Genomic DNA, 14,709 nt, shown 5'->3' on the forward strand with positions numbered 1-14,709 from the left:
TCGCCATTTCAAAGACGAAGAGCCATCATAGCAGACTTTGAGAATTCTGCCCTGAAAGGACTCACATCCCTCATACTACAGCTTAGTCAGTATGCTTGTCTTAACTGCTTAAAGTGGGGAAGACCTCGCTCGCAGCAAGGCTGAGTGGTAGGTGGCCCTCTGTCCCAGGTGATTTTTAGGGGTGGAACACGGGAGAATTTACAAAGTGCTGCTGTGGAGATCCTTCTAGACGTGGGGTCTGCCTGCGTCGGTGAGTTGTCAGAGGAACCAGGGAGGTTGTTAGAGTTGATGCCAAAATAACAGCAGATGGAAGGGTATCTGGAGACGTCGGGGCAACATGGTTCCAGTGATCCCAGAATTGAGAAGTGACGGGCTTACTAATGAAAACCCTGGGCGCCCTGGCAGTTTTTGTTTTGTGTATAGATTTGTTTTATTTTTGTCAGCCACTATACTATTTTAATTATGCATTTAAGATTATAATATTAAAATGATAATTAGTTTAAATAATCTGTAATCCAGGGTTACAGATGGTATGGCAGTCAACAATCCTGGAATGTGCTTTGGATAGTTACCCAAGTAGTGTGTGGGTACATTCTTGCTGTAAAATATTTAGAAGTTTACATAGCAAAAAAGTCCCTTTCCCTCCCATTTCTTTTCCCAGAGGTAACCATTGTCAATAATTTGGTGAGTACCTTTTAGTCATCTAATACATAAATTGCCCTGGCCTGTGTGGTGTAGTTGGTTGGAGCATTGTCCCATAACCAAAAGGTTGTGGGTTCAATTCTTGGTCAGAGCACATACCTAGGCTACAGGTTTGATTCTTGGTCTTGGCATATACGGGAGGCAACCAATCAATGCTTGCTTCCCTCTCTTCCTTCTTGTCTCCCTTCTTCTCCCTCTAAAAGCAATGAAAACAACAATGTCCTCAGGTGAGGACAAAAAATAAAAGTAAACATAAACATATATATTTATCTTTTCGCATAAATGAGTTTATATATCACACATTGTTTTGTAACTTTAAAAAACTGAGTAGTGTACGTATACCTTGGTGATCGTTTCATGGCAGCAGAAATGTCTTCCTCATTCATTTCAACATTGGCACAGCATTTTTTCTTTTCTTTTTCAATTATTTTTAATATACTTTATTGATTATGCTATTGCAGTTGTCCTACTCCCCTGTTTTATTCCCCTCTGCCCTGCACACCCCTTCCCACCTTCATTCCCCTACCTTAGTTCATGTCCATGGGTTGTACATATAAGTTCTTTGGCTTCTAGGTTTCCTATACTATTCTAAACCTCCTCCTGTCTATTTTTTACCTACAATTTATGCTACTTATTCTCTGTACCTTCCCCCCTCCCTCCCCACTGCCCCACTGATAACCCTTTTCTACATTTTTACATTTGTTTATTGGACCGTATGTCTAACTCTTTTCATCTCTCGATTCAGCTCTATGAATGGTTCTCAACCCCAGCAGTGCGTTAGATTCACCTGAGGAACTTAAAAAAGTTACATATGCCCAAGCTGCACCCCATACCCCCTAAACCAGAATTTTTTGAGAAAAGGCTCAGGCCCTGGATTGTCAGAGAGAAATCTGAAAATTCTAATATGCAGCAAAGATCCAGAATCACTAATCTATACATTAAACAAAACGGACCAGAACTCCACAGCATTTTAGGACAGTACAACAATTATAAAAGCTGGGTCAGTCAGTCACTGATTGTCTACTCTGAAAACAGCTTGAGTAAATCAAGTTGTACAGGTGAAAAAATATGGTGTTTAATAGTTGTATAGCACTTTCATCTTTTGAAAATGATTTCCTCTTTACTTTTTTATTTTTAATCTCAGGTTGTCTTCAATTCAAAGCTGTGAGCAAGCTGGACCTTATCTATTTTACAGTCTCAGAAGCTGATGGGGGTAAAAATGATGCTTCTTAATTTCAATGTGCCTAGGAAATGTCTGGGATCTTCTTAAAATGTGGAAGCCAACTTAGTAGGCCGGGGGGGTGGCGCCTGAGATGTTCTACTTCTAACAAGCATGTAGGTGATGTCATTGCTGCTGGTCTGAGGACCATGCTTTGATTAGTAAGCACCTGTATGAAAGGTAGTGAGGCAGATGCAAGGAGGAACCCAATCCAGTGGAAGAAACTGGGTGTCATAGGAGTGCATTCTGCATATGGGGCTAAAAGGATTCTCAGCCTATTGGCTGTCATACCATCTATAATTCTGGGGCTTGCCTGGTACTGTTTCTTGTCTCAGATTATACCCTTGCCTGTTGAGGAAACCTAATAGGGTTCATGGGGCCTTTAGTGCTCATTCTATTGCCTTTCATGCCTCAATGATAGACAATGCCTAAGTTATAGACCAATCCTCCCACGGGGAACCAGAGGACCCAACTCTGAATGTGGCTTGTCTCTGCCCATTATTTACTCTCTTCCAGAGGGGACTTTGCAGCCCAGTACTGACTTTCATGCCCATCAGACATGAAGGAGACACTGCAAGCCTCTTGGTGGTACCTACTCAACTTCTGAAACAGGGCTGTCCTCTTTGGACAGTGTCTATCCTCAGTTTTCCTCTCCACCTTTAGAAATTCTTGTCCTTATGTAGGATAAGAATGATAAACATAAATGTTTCTGATTTTACCTTCTCTTGATACTTGTTTCTTTACTTAATAAAATTCTGTTACTCTTAATTTCTTACTTGCATTATGTTTCTCAACTGAATCACAAAGATAAAAAGATCTGCATCTTACTGATGGAAATCAGAGTTTAAAAAAGAATGTCTTTGCATTTCTATCTTTTGGAACAGAAGAGCTAGAAGCAATAATAAAATAATAAAGGAATTATGTTTAATGGGCCATTTGCTCTTGAAAACATTGGCTGCTAAATGGATCCCAGAAATTGAAGATTAATATATGTGAGCGATAGGAACCAAGAGGTACGGCTGAGATAGGAATTAGAGGTGAGATGCTATCCACGCTGGAGGGCACGTCCTGAGGTGAAGTGAACTGGCCTGACTAAGCTAATTCCCCCTATTATGTGCTTTCACATGTCTTTTCCATACAGGTATGTAGCACTTACCATGGCTATAATTTTAGTAATTTTGTTTATTCAATGCTCTTACCATCTTCCCCATTAAGTTAGAGAAATCATGAGGATAAGGACTTTGTCTTTTTGTTCACCATGTTATCCTGAATATCCAGTGCAATGCCTGGCCCATTATTTATAGATTGTCGATAAATATTAATCAAATGAATAAATAAAGCATGAAGAAAAAGAAACACTGCTATTATGTTGTGAGATGAACTTAAACTAAGGTTAAAACTAAAATTAAAACTAAAACTAGGGCCCTGGCTGGTGTAGCTCAGTAGATTGAGCACTGGCCTGTGAAGCAAAGGGTTGCAGGTTCAATTCCCAGTCCAGGCACATGCCTGGGTTGTGGGCCAGGTCCCCAGTGGGGGACACATGAGAGGCAACCACACATTGATGTTTCTCTCCCACTCTTTGTCCTTCCCATCCCCTCTCTCTAAAAATAAATAAAATATTAAAAAACCCCCTAAAACTAGGCACTGGCTTGGGTGGGTCAGTGCTTGAGTGCCAGACAGACTGTGAATCAAAAAGTTACTAGTTTTAATTTCTAGTCTAGGGCACACGCCTGGGTTGCAGGCCAGGTCCCCAGTAGGGGACACATGAGAGGCAACCGCACATTGATTTTTCTCTTCCTTTCTTTCTCCTTCCCTTTCCCTGCCTTTCTCCCTCCCTTCCTCTCTCTAAAATATATATAAATAAAATCTTAAAAATAAATTAATTAATTTAAAAACCTAACACTAACTCTCAAGAAGTCTACAAAGTTTAGCTTACAGAAGAAATATTCCTGGTTGAAAAAGTTGGAGATCCACTGCATTAGTCATGCGGAAGATTAAAACTAATACACAATATTTTACCCCTTTCAATATTTTTTAAAAATTTTATTTATTTATCTTTAGAGGGGAAGGGAAGGAGAGAAATAGCAATGTATGGTTGCCTCTTTTGCATCCCCTGCTGGGAACTGGCTTGCAACCCAAGCATGTGCCCTGACTGGGAATCGAACCACGGTTGTTTGGTTCACAGGCCCGCACGCTATCCATTGAGCTACACCAGGCAGGGCCCCTTTCAATATTTTTGACATTGTTCTGTAATTCCCTGTAAGGCCTTATGTTTCTTCCACTTCTAGAGCAGGATGTCCTTCTGTTCAAAACTTGGATCTGCTGTATGGAAATTAATGTGATGTCAGAAGGCAGATACCATGACTTTATCACAGGAACAAGGACCTCCTGTGGTCTTTTTAAACACAATTAATGAGCTGGTAATAATGTTTTAAAAATATGCTGTACCTCAAAAGGGAAGTTGTGGTGTTGATTTCCAGGTGTGATTTAATAGGAAATATTCTGAGCTGTCTGGAATAAAAGCAGAATATAAAAACAGTAAAATCTCATTGGTTCTTTCCTACAATGATTTTTTGTTACATGGAGCAGTCTGGATGTGCCGTCTCAGGCAAGTTGCTCAGCTACTTTTGCCTCAACGGCCTCCTCTGTTTAGTGGGATAATAAAGCCACACACCTCAGTTGTTATTACAATTTGAACGATTTAGTGTTTGTAGAGCACTTGGAATGGCTCCTGGCATATAATAAGCACTATATGTGTGGTTTCAAACAAATAAACTTGGATAATGAGGTAAGCAGGCACTAAGTACCAGCAGGCTTCCGGGAAAGCAGTGAACTACTTAACACTCACTGTGCATCGAGTGGCGGTATTTAGGCAGTTTTACATCTACTTTTATGACAATCCCGGTGGAAACGTCATCCTCATTCATTCCTTCAGACAATATTTATTGTCTAGTAGATGTCAGGAGCTGTTTTAGGTCCTGGGATACAGCATCTTGCAATTTATATTTTACAAAATCACTATTTTATTATCAAACAATTTTCAAAAGCTCCCAGTTTCCAGATCTGCTCTAACCTGTAGCACATCATTTTATCAAAATAATAGTTTCTCATAACTTCTAAAGTTTTCCGTAGTACTTTGAAGAACTGGTTTCCCCTTCTATTCTACTTACTATTGTTATAGACTATCTTAATTCTGTATTCTTGTGAAGTCTCTTTCAAATCTGTTATTTTTTAATAAAGAGTTGATTTTTTTTAGGTTATAAGTAACACATTTATTGAAAAGCATGTCATTGTTTAATATTTCTCTATTAAAGCAATACTACAATACATAACTGTATATCTCTATACCTATCCCTGAAAGCTTGTATAAATTTCTTTAAAGTAAGTCACTGGAGGAGAAACAGATGGGCAAAATGGTACCTGCATTTTCATTTTGACTGATATCACCAAAATGCACTCTGAAAAGGTTTTCTCTATTGACACTCACACCAACAGTGTATGAAAGTGCCCTTTCCCCTGTACGCTCAGCACTATTTTATCAACATTTTAAGTTTTTGTCAGTCTGATGTGCAAAAGTGGATAAATTGGTATGGTTTCGAATGAGGATGACTTTTAGTATGTTTATTGGCCATTTGTATTTCTTTCCTGATTTCTTCATAGCCTTAGATCGTTTCTCTATCAATGCAATGAAGCCCTGAATATGTAATAGATGTATCTGGTAAGCATGCTGTAAATATTCTCCTAAGTCATCATACTTTTATTTATGGTGACTATCACCATACAAAGTCAGTTTTTTTCTTTATGGCTGTTGAGATCGTGTCATGACTGGGAAAGTCTATTCTACCCTAACACTGTTTCAAAAATCCCCTTTATCTATTTTGTTCGTAGTTTAAAATATTTAAATCTGAAATTCATCTAGAGTTTATTTTTGTGCTTGATGCAAAAGAGAAAAACACATTTTTTAATCCCAGATTTGACATAATTGGCAATGACAATATTAGATAAAGATCTGTGCTTGAGAAGGTACAGTGTTTCTACAAGCACGTGGTGGGCGTTGAATATGGTCCTCTGGGGCGGTTTCCTTCCACATACCAGCTCCAGTCCTCACACACACCAGCCAAATAAAAATACTACTGTTACAGCAATAATGATTAAAAAGTCCATATCTTCAGTAATTAACAGAAGTCAGACACTCTGAAAATAAAATAATTGGCAAGTGAGTTTATATTTTAATGTGATAGTGTCCTTCGTATAAATGTTTCATTATATGCTAGACATAAATGACTCATTGAAAGCTCTTTATAGAAGGACCTTATCTTCTGGCATGTATTCCCAGGTTTATAGAAAATGGCCAATTTACAGGTTAGAGAGACTAGGGCAGAACCTCTATGAGAGGAGAAAGAATTCAAACCAGAGTAGAAATCTTTGATTACCTTGTTCTAACACATCCCTAGTTACAGAGTGAAAGTTCTGTATCTTTTTTCCTGTCTGTGCCCAACCACTAAAGAAGTGGTTTGGAAACAATGGTGTGGAAGATAGTTATTAAGAATTAATTCTGATGATAGCCACTCTGACAGGTGCGAGGTGGTATCTCACTGATGTGCTGGTGAGGATGTGGAGAAAGGGGACCCTTCAGCGCTGCTGGTGGGAATGCAGACTGGTGCAACCACTGTGGAAAGAAGTATGGAGTTACCTCAAAAAATTAAAAATGGAACTGCCTTATGACCCAGCAGTTCCACGTCTGGTAATTTATCCAAAGAAACTGGAAATAATAATTCGAAAGAACATATGTACCCCTGGGTTCATTGCAGTGTTATTTACAATCACCAAGATTTGGAAGCAGCCCAAGTGTCCATCAGTAGATGAGTAAATAAAACAGCTATGGTACATTTACACAATGGAATACTACTACATGGCTGTAAGAAAGAAGAAAATTTTGCCCTTTGTCACCTGAGAACCTTATGCTTAGTGAAATAAACCAGTCAGAGAAAGCAAATGCCATATGATTTCACTTGCATGTGGAATCTAATGAACACACTGAACTAACAAGCAAAATAGAGACGGACTCATAGACGGAGAGCAGGCTGATAGCTCTGGGGGGTATATTGAAGGGGTGGAGGGATTGAGAAAAAAAAAAAAAAAGGAACTCATGAACATGGACAACAATGTGGTAATTGTGGGTGGAAAGGTTGTTGTGGGGGGAGGTGGAAGAGGGTATAATGGGGAAAAATGGTAATGGAAATAAAATGCAATAAAAAGAAACTATTAAAAAAGAATTAATTCTGGATGAAAATGTTAGAGAGAGCTGGTGAACAACAACGTTCATAAAGTTAACACTACTGTGCTATACACTTTACAATGGTTATAATGGCAAATTTTATGTTTTTTTATTCTAATGAATTTTAAAAAGTTAATTCTGCATGGGAGTTTATGATTTCATCAATCAACAAATATTTGGGTACTTATTCTGTATGAAAAATCTTGTCGCAGTGGAGGATATCAGGAAGTATAATTGATGCTTTCAGTTCTCCAGGAACAATCAAGCTGGAGGGAAAAGTTAAGTACACATAGAAATGAACAATCTCAGGCAATATAATGACACCGAATGGAGAGAAGAGACACAAAGTTTTGCAGTGTAGAGAAGGCAGGCATCTCTTTGAACTACAGTGATAGAAATGTGATAGGTACTTGAATAACTTTTAAAGCATTTTAATATATATTTTCCAAATTGACCCTCTTCCTAGATCTAGGACTCATTATTTGTGTTTAACAGATGAGAACACGAAGGCTTAGAGGTTGTAATTTTTCCAGGTTCACAAGGCAAAGCTGGAAACTAGGCTCAGCATCTTTCAGCTCTTATTCCTGGTGGGATTTATTTAAATTGGCACTGAAGATTTGCTGCCAAAAAACGTTTTGAGGGTTAGAGCAGAATCCAAATGTACCAGGATACTATGGTTATGTATTTTCTAGAATTAGGATTATTCTCTCCTCTCTGTCATCCTGCCCAAGAGCATCATGTAACTTTTAGTAAAAAATAACAGATTTGTCCTTGCTACTTACTGGATAGAGAAATAATACTCCAATAGAATGATGACTAGCACACAAGGCTTCACTCTCCCCTCTACATATACACAGCCATTCAGCCAACTGCAATCTCATGAGACATTCCTACCCTCATGTGGGACACCATTCTTTAAGGTCACAGTGCATGTGGTATTGTAAAGATAGGTCTGAATTCCATTCAGGTGTGACAGACAGGAAAACTAACAGACAGCACAATCAAGTCAGTGAATTATAATTTACAAGTAGTTATCGGTGCTCAGACCATATGAGTTACACACATTTTAAAACCACATCCTGCTAGTTCAGTAGATTGACTTCTATCCAGAAAGCACAGGAGCACTAGGTCTGTTCATACAATAACCCTATCTGATTGTTCAGGGTCAAGCTACTGTTTATCTTTGCCAGACAGAACCCATATCCTGAGCAGAGGACCTAAAACCTTCCCTGTTTTCCACCAGTTACTTCAAGGGTATACAGTCTCTAAAGTTTTTTCTATGTAATCATCGAAACAGAAGATATACATTTTTTTAAGGTATCGGGTAAAGGTAAACTCATCGACACAGCAGTCAAGAACTTTGTTTTTATTTTACTTCTCATAAGCACTCAATTCAGGGTGAGGCAAAAGTAGGTTTACAACCCTGGCTGGTGTGGCTCAGTGGACTGAGCACCAGCCTGCAAACCAGATCATCGCGGTTCGATTCCCAGTCAGGGCACATGCCTGGGTTGCAGGCCAGTTCCCAGGAGGGGACACACAAGAGGCAACCATATATTGATATTTCTCTCCCTCTCTCCTTCCCTTCCCCTCTAAAGATAAATGAATAAAATCTTTAAAAAAATTAAAAAGTAGGTTTACGTTGTGAGTACATAAAACACAGTTTATTCTTGTATTATTTATTAATATTGTATTATTTCTCATACGAACAACTGTAAACCTCCTTTTGCCCTACCCTGTATTTTGCAAAAGAAGGGCAGTGCTGCCCTCTACTGTTAGATATTGAAATGTTAACAATACTTCTATTTCCCTGCTATGTGGAATAGATTAAGATAATCCATTACACAGCTTTAGTCTCCAATAAATGTGTTCTTGGGAAACACATTGAATTTATTTACTTCATTATCTTCTCATCTACTCTCATCCTGTACCAAAGTGCAGGATTTTAGAACATGACTCAATGAAAAAAAAGGACACCACAACTTGGGGGAAATGCTTAACACATTGTTCTAGAAGTGAGAGGCTGTATTTGTGACACATTTAGGGAGAAACAGAGCAAGGAGAGGAAAATTGCTTCTGACCTAATTAATTAAGGTCTGTAGACCTGCAGTTGTTCTGTCATTCGAATATCTTCATTTGCTTTTTGTTAAGTGAATCCAGTTCCTTTGTATTTCCATTGGACATAAGGACAGTCACTTGGGGATGTTGAGAAAGTAGAGGAATAGTGTTTCTAAAACACGTTCCACTCTTTAAAAAAGATAATAAAGAAATACCAAGAGCTATTACTGGCATTGCTTTATTTAACTTAATTATGAAATATATTGTTGTGTTACCTTTAAATTGCTTTGAAATTTTTACAGATCAGTTCTTGGAGAACTCTGAATACTTTTTAAAAATTGTGTTTTCTGATTTCTTTTCCATTTAAAAAAATTCAGGGTATATCTCTGCAAGAGGCCAGAGCAGAAAGATTGCCAAGAGAATTAGCCTTATCATTACTCTACAACTACCCAGGGACAAAAGTGTATCTCTATGGCAATAACAATTTCTACAACTGTGTTAAAAAGCCTGTGTGTATTCAACACTAAGCAAAAATCTTTTGTCCTGCCCTGGCTGGTGTGGCTCAGTGGATTGAGCGCTGGCCTGCAATGTAGAGGGTCACCAGTTCAATTCCTAGTCAGGGCACATGCCTGGGTTGCAGGCCAGGTTCCCAGCAGGGGGCACACAAGAGGTAACCACACATTGATGTTTCTCTCCCTCTCTTTCACCCTCCCTTGCCCTCTCCCTAAAAATAAATCAATAAATAAAATCTTTAAAATATCTTTTGTCCCAATTTACAGGTAAGAATACCAAAATTCAGACACAAACATACAGTTTCAAAAACCAGTAAGAGGCAAAAGTAGAGTTTGGTTGGAGGGACAAAGTACATGTATTGTTCTGCTATGCACCTCATCATTTAATAAACAAAGTCAATACATCTCAAAGGCAAGTGCTGGCAAACAACATCTGTGATGATGATGGTGGTGGTGGTGATGACAGCTGATACACTGAGTGTTTACTAAGTAGTCAATACAATTCAAAGTATTCTGCATTGAATTACTTAATCCTCACACTTTGCATTTAATCCTCACAGCAACCCCATGAGGTAGAACTATTATTATCTCCATGTTACAGATGAAGAAACTGAGGCATACAGAGGAAATCTAATTTCAGAGGCCATGTTTTTAACCATTGTGCTATAATGCTTTTTAAGTAACTATATAGAACAACAATTTCTAAATGGTACCCTGGAACTTAGTAACATTCAACAAATAAATAAAGATATTAATAGTTGTCATCCTGTTGATATCTCTGTTATATAAAAGTGTCAGGAGCTTTTAAAAAATGTTCTGATGTGGGTGCCCAGTTCAGGAATTAACATTACACCCTACCACCCCAGGCTTTAAGGGACATGCTCTTGTATGAGATAAGAAGCAGCAAGAGACCCTCACTTGGTCCAATCTGCATGAACAGGTTGGGCAAGGAGTCAGACTTAAGCCAGGGAGGAAGGAAGCAGTGGAAGAGAAGCAAGAGGATATAGTTCCACCAAAACACACCCAGGAAACACAAGAAAACACCTAGGAAACAAGCCAGTTAATTGGATTGATAAGCAATCTCTTTCCTTAGCAAGAGTCCCTCAATTCACTAAGAGAACCGCATCAACTTAGGGGCTCTATGCTTATCTTATCACTGTTTAGCCACACAGTGACTCTGAAACAGATCTCTTCTTACAAGGTTGTTGTTGTTTTTTCCCAGATCCTGCCTAGGTTTATTGTTACAATAGTACAGGACAATGTCAGCCCCACACAGACAGCAGCCCAGGGGTCACACCAGTTCTTCCATCCTCACATCAGCAGACAGAGGCCTCTATTCTGGAGCCTTCGTGGGCCTGGACACCTTTGGGAGCCTCTGCTAGAGCCTGAGCCCAAGCTGCAGCCACAGCCTGGGTCTTGACTTGAGCCTTGGTCTTGGATTTTGGTCTGCACAGCCTGAGACCCTTGGCAATGCAGGCATACGCACCTTTTCCAAGCTTGGGGTGAGCAATGTAGGCAAGTGAATTGAGCTTGTGGCTGTCACCCTCTGGGATCTTGGGCTTGACCTCCTTAGGCTTGACAAGGGTCTTGACAGCCTTAGCACATGCCTACATGGTCTTTGTGTTGTTGGCCTGTGTCTTCTTTAAGCCCTTCTTGTTCTACCTCTTGCTGAAGCACATGTTCTTCAGGAAATCGGGGTCTACCCCCTTAAGAGACTCGTATCTTTGTCATTGGGTTTCTTGATACTGTTTCTGGGCCATTTTGGAGACTAGCTATGCGTGGTGTGGTTCCTGGACTTGGCCATATTTGCACCAAAGCCTGCGGCTCTTGAGGCACCTGGGGCTCGAAGCTACAGCTTTGGTTTTTAAAGAAACATTTGTACCGCACACAGCTCAGCTGCTAAATAATACTCTCTTTAGTAACAGCATACACCCGAATCTAATCATTTCAAACCACTTTGTAATTGAATGCAAAGTGTGAAAAACTCCTCCCTCCCCTGACTTGTTCCTAAATTTAGACAGTCTGGGTAGCAGGGGCAAGACTGAAAACAATAAGCAGGTGTGGGTTTGCTCAGAGTGCAGTGCCTGCTGCTGCCCTGGCCTGGCCTGCCTCTCATGCGATAGAGCAGAGCTGCTTGGTCCTGAAGGCTTCAGATTTCCAAGAGTTATATTCTGAAGAGATTTAGGTGTTCCCAGTTCTCCCTTTCAAATCTTTTGAAGGAATGAGGGGGAAAAAGGGGCAGAAAGGTGACAGTAGGGAGGACTCTTAGTTACTCTTAAACAGATAGTAGCAGCAAAGTCAGGAGGCAAGGAGAATATCAGCCTATCTTTCTTTTGACCCTTACTGCCCTTCCCCTGGACACTCATTTTACCCAGCTGCCCACTTATCTGGGCAGTATTGGCCTCTCAGGAGTCTTTATCCATTCAGCGGAGAGCCAGTATTGCATCAATTCTAAGTCAAAGTGTTAAAATTAGCAATGGCCTGGGAAGCATTTTGTTTATTTCAAGACTGGCATTTTGCTTGGAGAGATAATTTACAGGGCTCAAAGTGGAACAGTACTGAACTTAAAGTAATCTCCAGGGAAACAGCCTAAGTGCCCATCAGCAGATGAGTGGATAAAGCATCTATGGTACATTTACACAATGGCAAACTATTCAGCTGTTTTAAAAAAAAGAGGAAATCTTATCTTTGGCAAGAGCATGGATGGACCTAGAGATCATTATGCTAAGTGAAATAAGCCAGTCAGAGAAGGACAAATACCATATGATCTCACTTATACCTGGAAGCTAATGAACAAAATAAACTAACAAAATAGAAACACAGGCATGGACACATGGACAGACTGACAGCTGTCAGAGGGGAGAGGGTTTGGGGCACTGGATGAAAGAAGGTGAAAGGATTAAGCAAAAACATTATGTGTGTGTGTGTGTGTGTGTGTGTGTGTACAACAGTGTGGTGATAGCACAGAGAGAGGAGGGTGAGCGGTAAGTGGAGGTGGGTGGGGACAGAAATGGGGACAGAAGACTTTGCTTGGGGCGGTAGGCACGTGATGCGGTGTGCACGTGATGCTTGGCTGAGTTGTACTTTTGAAACCTCTACCCCAATAAATTAAAAAGAAAAGAGAAAAATAAAGGTGTATTGAGACAGGGAAAGAAGTAATCTCTAAGAACCTCATATTCCCAAGGAATAAAGTTTGAGACTTGGATCCCACATGTTGTCCCTCTCTGCACCCCGCCCCCTCCCCATACCCAGTAACTATTTGCCCTTGCCTAAAATTCAGAATAGATATCATGGAGACTCGAGGAAAACTGCCTGCCTATGGCACTTTCTTTTCCCTATCAGCCCTTACTTGGTTATGGAGCTGCTTCGGTTCTCTGTAAGTATTTGGATTTAGCTAGGTTGATCATGTTTAGCTAACCCAGGGTTGTTTTTACCCCAGGGAATGACATAGGGCGTGACCATGACATTGCTGGCCAACGCTGTGATGATGCTACCACTAAATCAAACTCTAGGGAGGCTGGACTATAGAACACCCCTCTCAGCGGTTGCCCTCTGCCTGTGCTTTTGAAAGCACCACAAGTTCATTGTCATTTCACCTTTAAACTTGCAATCTCAGACGAAAGTGTTGTTAATGAAACACTGTGGTTAGTTACCTTTAAAGCCAGAGGCAACATATCCAAACAGAGACAGGCAAAGGTTGGCAGGTGTTGCCCAAAATTCTCTTGGCTTGTGTTCATTACTTTGAAGGGAAAACTCATTTTACCCAAGGATTAGAGGCTGAGGTATTGTTTTCTTCTGACACGGCAGAACTGGCTCCTCCTCCCACCATTTACTGAATGCTCAGTAAGTGCAAGAAACTGAGGAAGACTTTTGCAGGGTGAGATCTCCAGCCAACAGCAGCTTACCATCTACAAGAGGTGGGGTAGATGAGCAATGATAACAAGAACTAACATTTAGGGAGTGCTTACCAGATGCAACAAAACACTTTATATGTATTAACTCACATAATCCCCACAACCCCTGAGGAAAATACATTATGTACTTTACAGAGCAGGAAGAGAGAGATCAAGCAATTTGCCTAAACCTACCCAGATTAGTAAATGGCAGAGCAAGAATGTAAACTAGAGTATAGATTCTTCATTAGGGCATTTTCTAAAATGGCAATGTTTCTAACAAGGTACAGAAACGAAGGAAAGAGAGAGATTTTGACCAGAGTGAGGGTTAAGGGAACATTTCACTCTGGGTCTTGAAGGTCACGAGGGTAGGGGGTGGGGAGAGACTGGGGAGGAAGGAATGTTCAGGAGGAAGTAACAGCCAGGCTGAAAAACAGGCGGTCTGGGTACCAGCCAGCTGAGGGCAGCAAGATCTGATTGAGTACGTGCGTGAGAGGAAAGCTGGACAGGTCAGGCCAGAAAGTCCTTGAGGACCAGACATTCTCCGTAAGGAAAGGTGAGCAACCATCTCAAACTGTAAAAGCGGCAGAAGGGAATTCCTGATCTCTCTCTCTCACTTTTAGTAAGATGTCCCCTGAGGCCAAGGAAGGCAGCCCACCCACATTTCCCTGAGGAGCTGAGGGCCGTGGTCAAGGTCGCCGGCACCGTTTCTGGAGCTGCAAGTCCAGGCGGACGATTAGGGTACCGAGCGCAGACCCAGGAACTTGGCTGCCAGCCCACTACGGGCCAGAAACGTGTGCACTGCCGGGCCTGGCAGCGAGAGCACCTGCTCCACAAGTACCGGAGGGCTGGTCCTCGGCAATTCCTGCCGGCCACCTCTCCGTAGCCTGGTGACCCTAAAAAGTTGAGGAAGCAGCCTCCGGAACTCACTCGCCGCTCTGCTCCTCCCCTATTGTTCCTGGGGCGCTAAGGAACAATAGCCTCAGCGGCGGGGAGCACGGTCCGCCAATCAACCACAGCCCCCGCCCTCATCTTCGCCGGAGTGCATTT

The 14,709-nt window shown here is 40.9% G+C and overlaps 1 long non-coding RNA gene and 1 pseudogene across 1 annotated transcript; both read right to left on the reverse strand.

Moving 5' to 3' along the window:
* Positions 1–871: 871 nt before the first annotated feature.
* Positions 872–14,627, reverse strand: LOC118990260 (uncharacterized). The gene is made up of 3 exons (XR_005067191.1): positions 14,590–14,627; positions 4,370–4,432; positions 872–898 (listed from the first exon to the last, which is right to left on the reverse strand). It is a non-coding gene; the product is annotated as an uncharacterized LOC118990260 (long non-coding RNA).
* LOC118990259 (60S ribosomal protein L29-like) lies at positions 11,100–11,570 on the reverse strand (annotated as a pseudogene).
* Positions 14,628–14,709: the final 82 nt, after the last annotated feature.

This window comes from Sturnira hondurensis, unplaced genomic scaffold (assembly GCF_014824575.4).
Source record: "Sturnira hondurensis isolate 20B ecotype Veracruz unplaced genomic scaffold, ASM1482457v3 Scaffold0006849, whole genome shotgun sequence".
Taxonomy (NCBI): Eukaryota; Metazoa; Chordata; class Mammalia; order Chiroptera; family Phyllostomidae; genus Sturnira; species Sturnira hondurensis.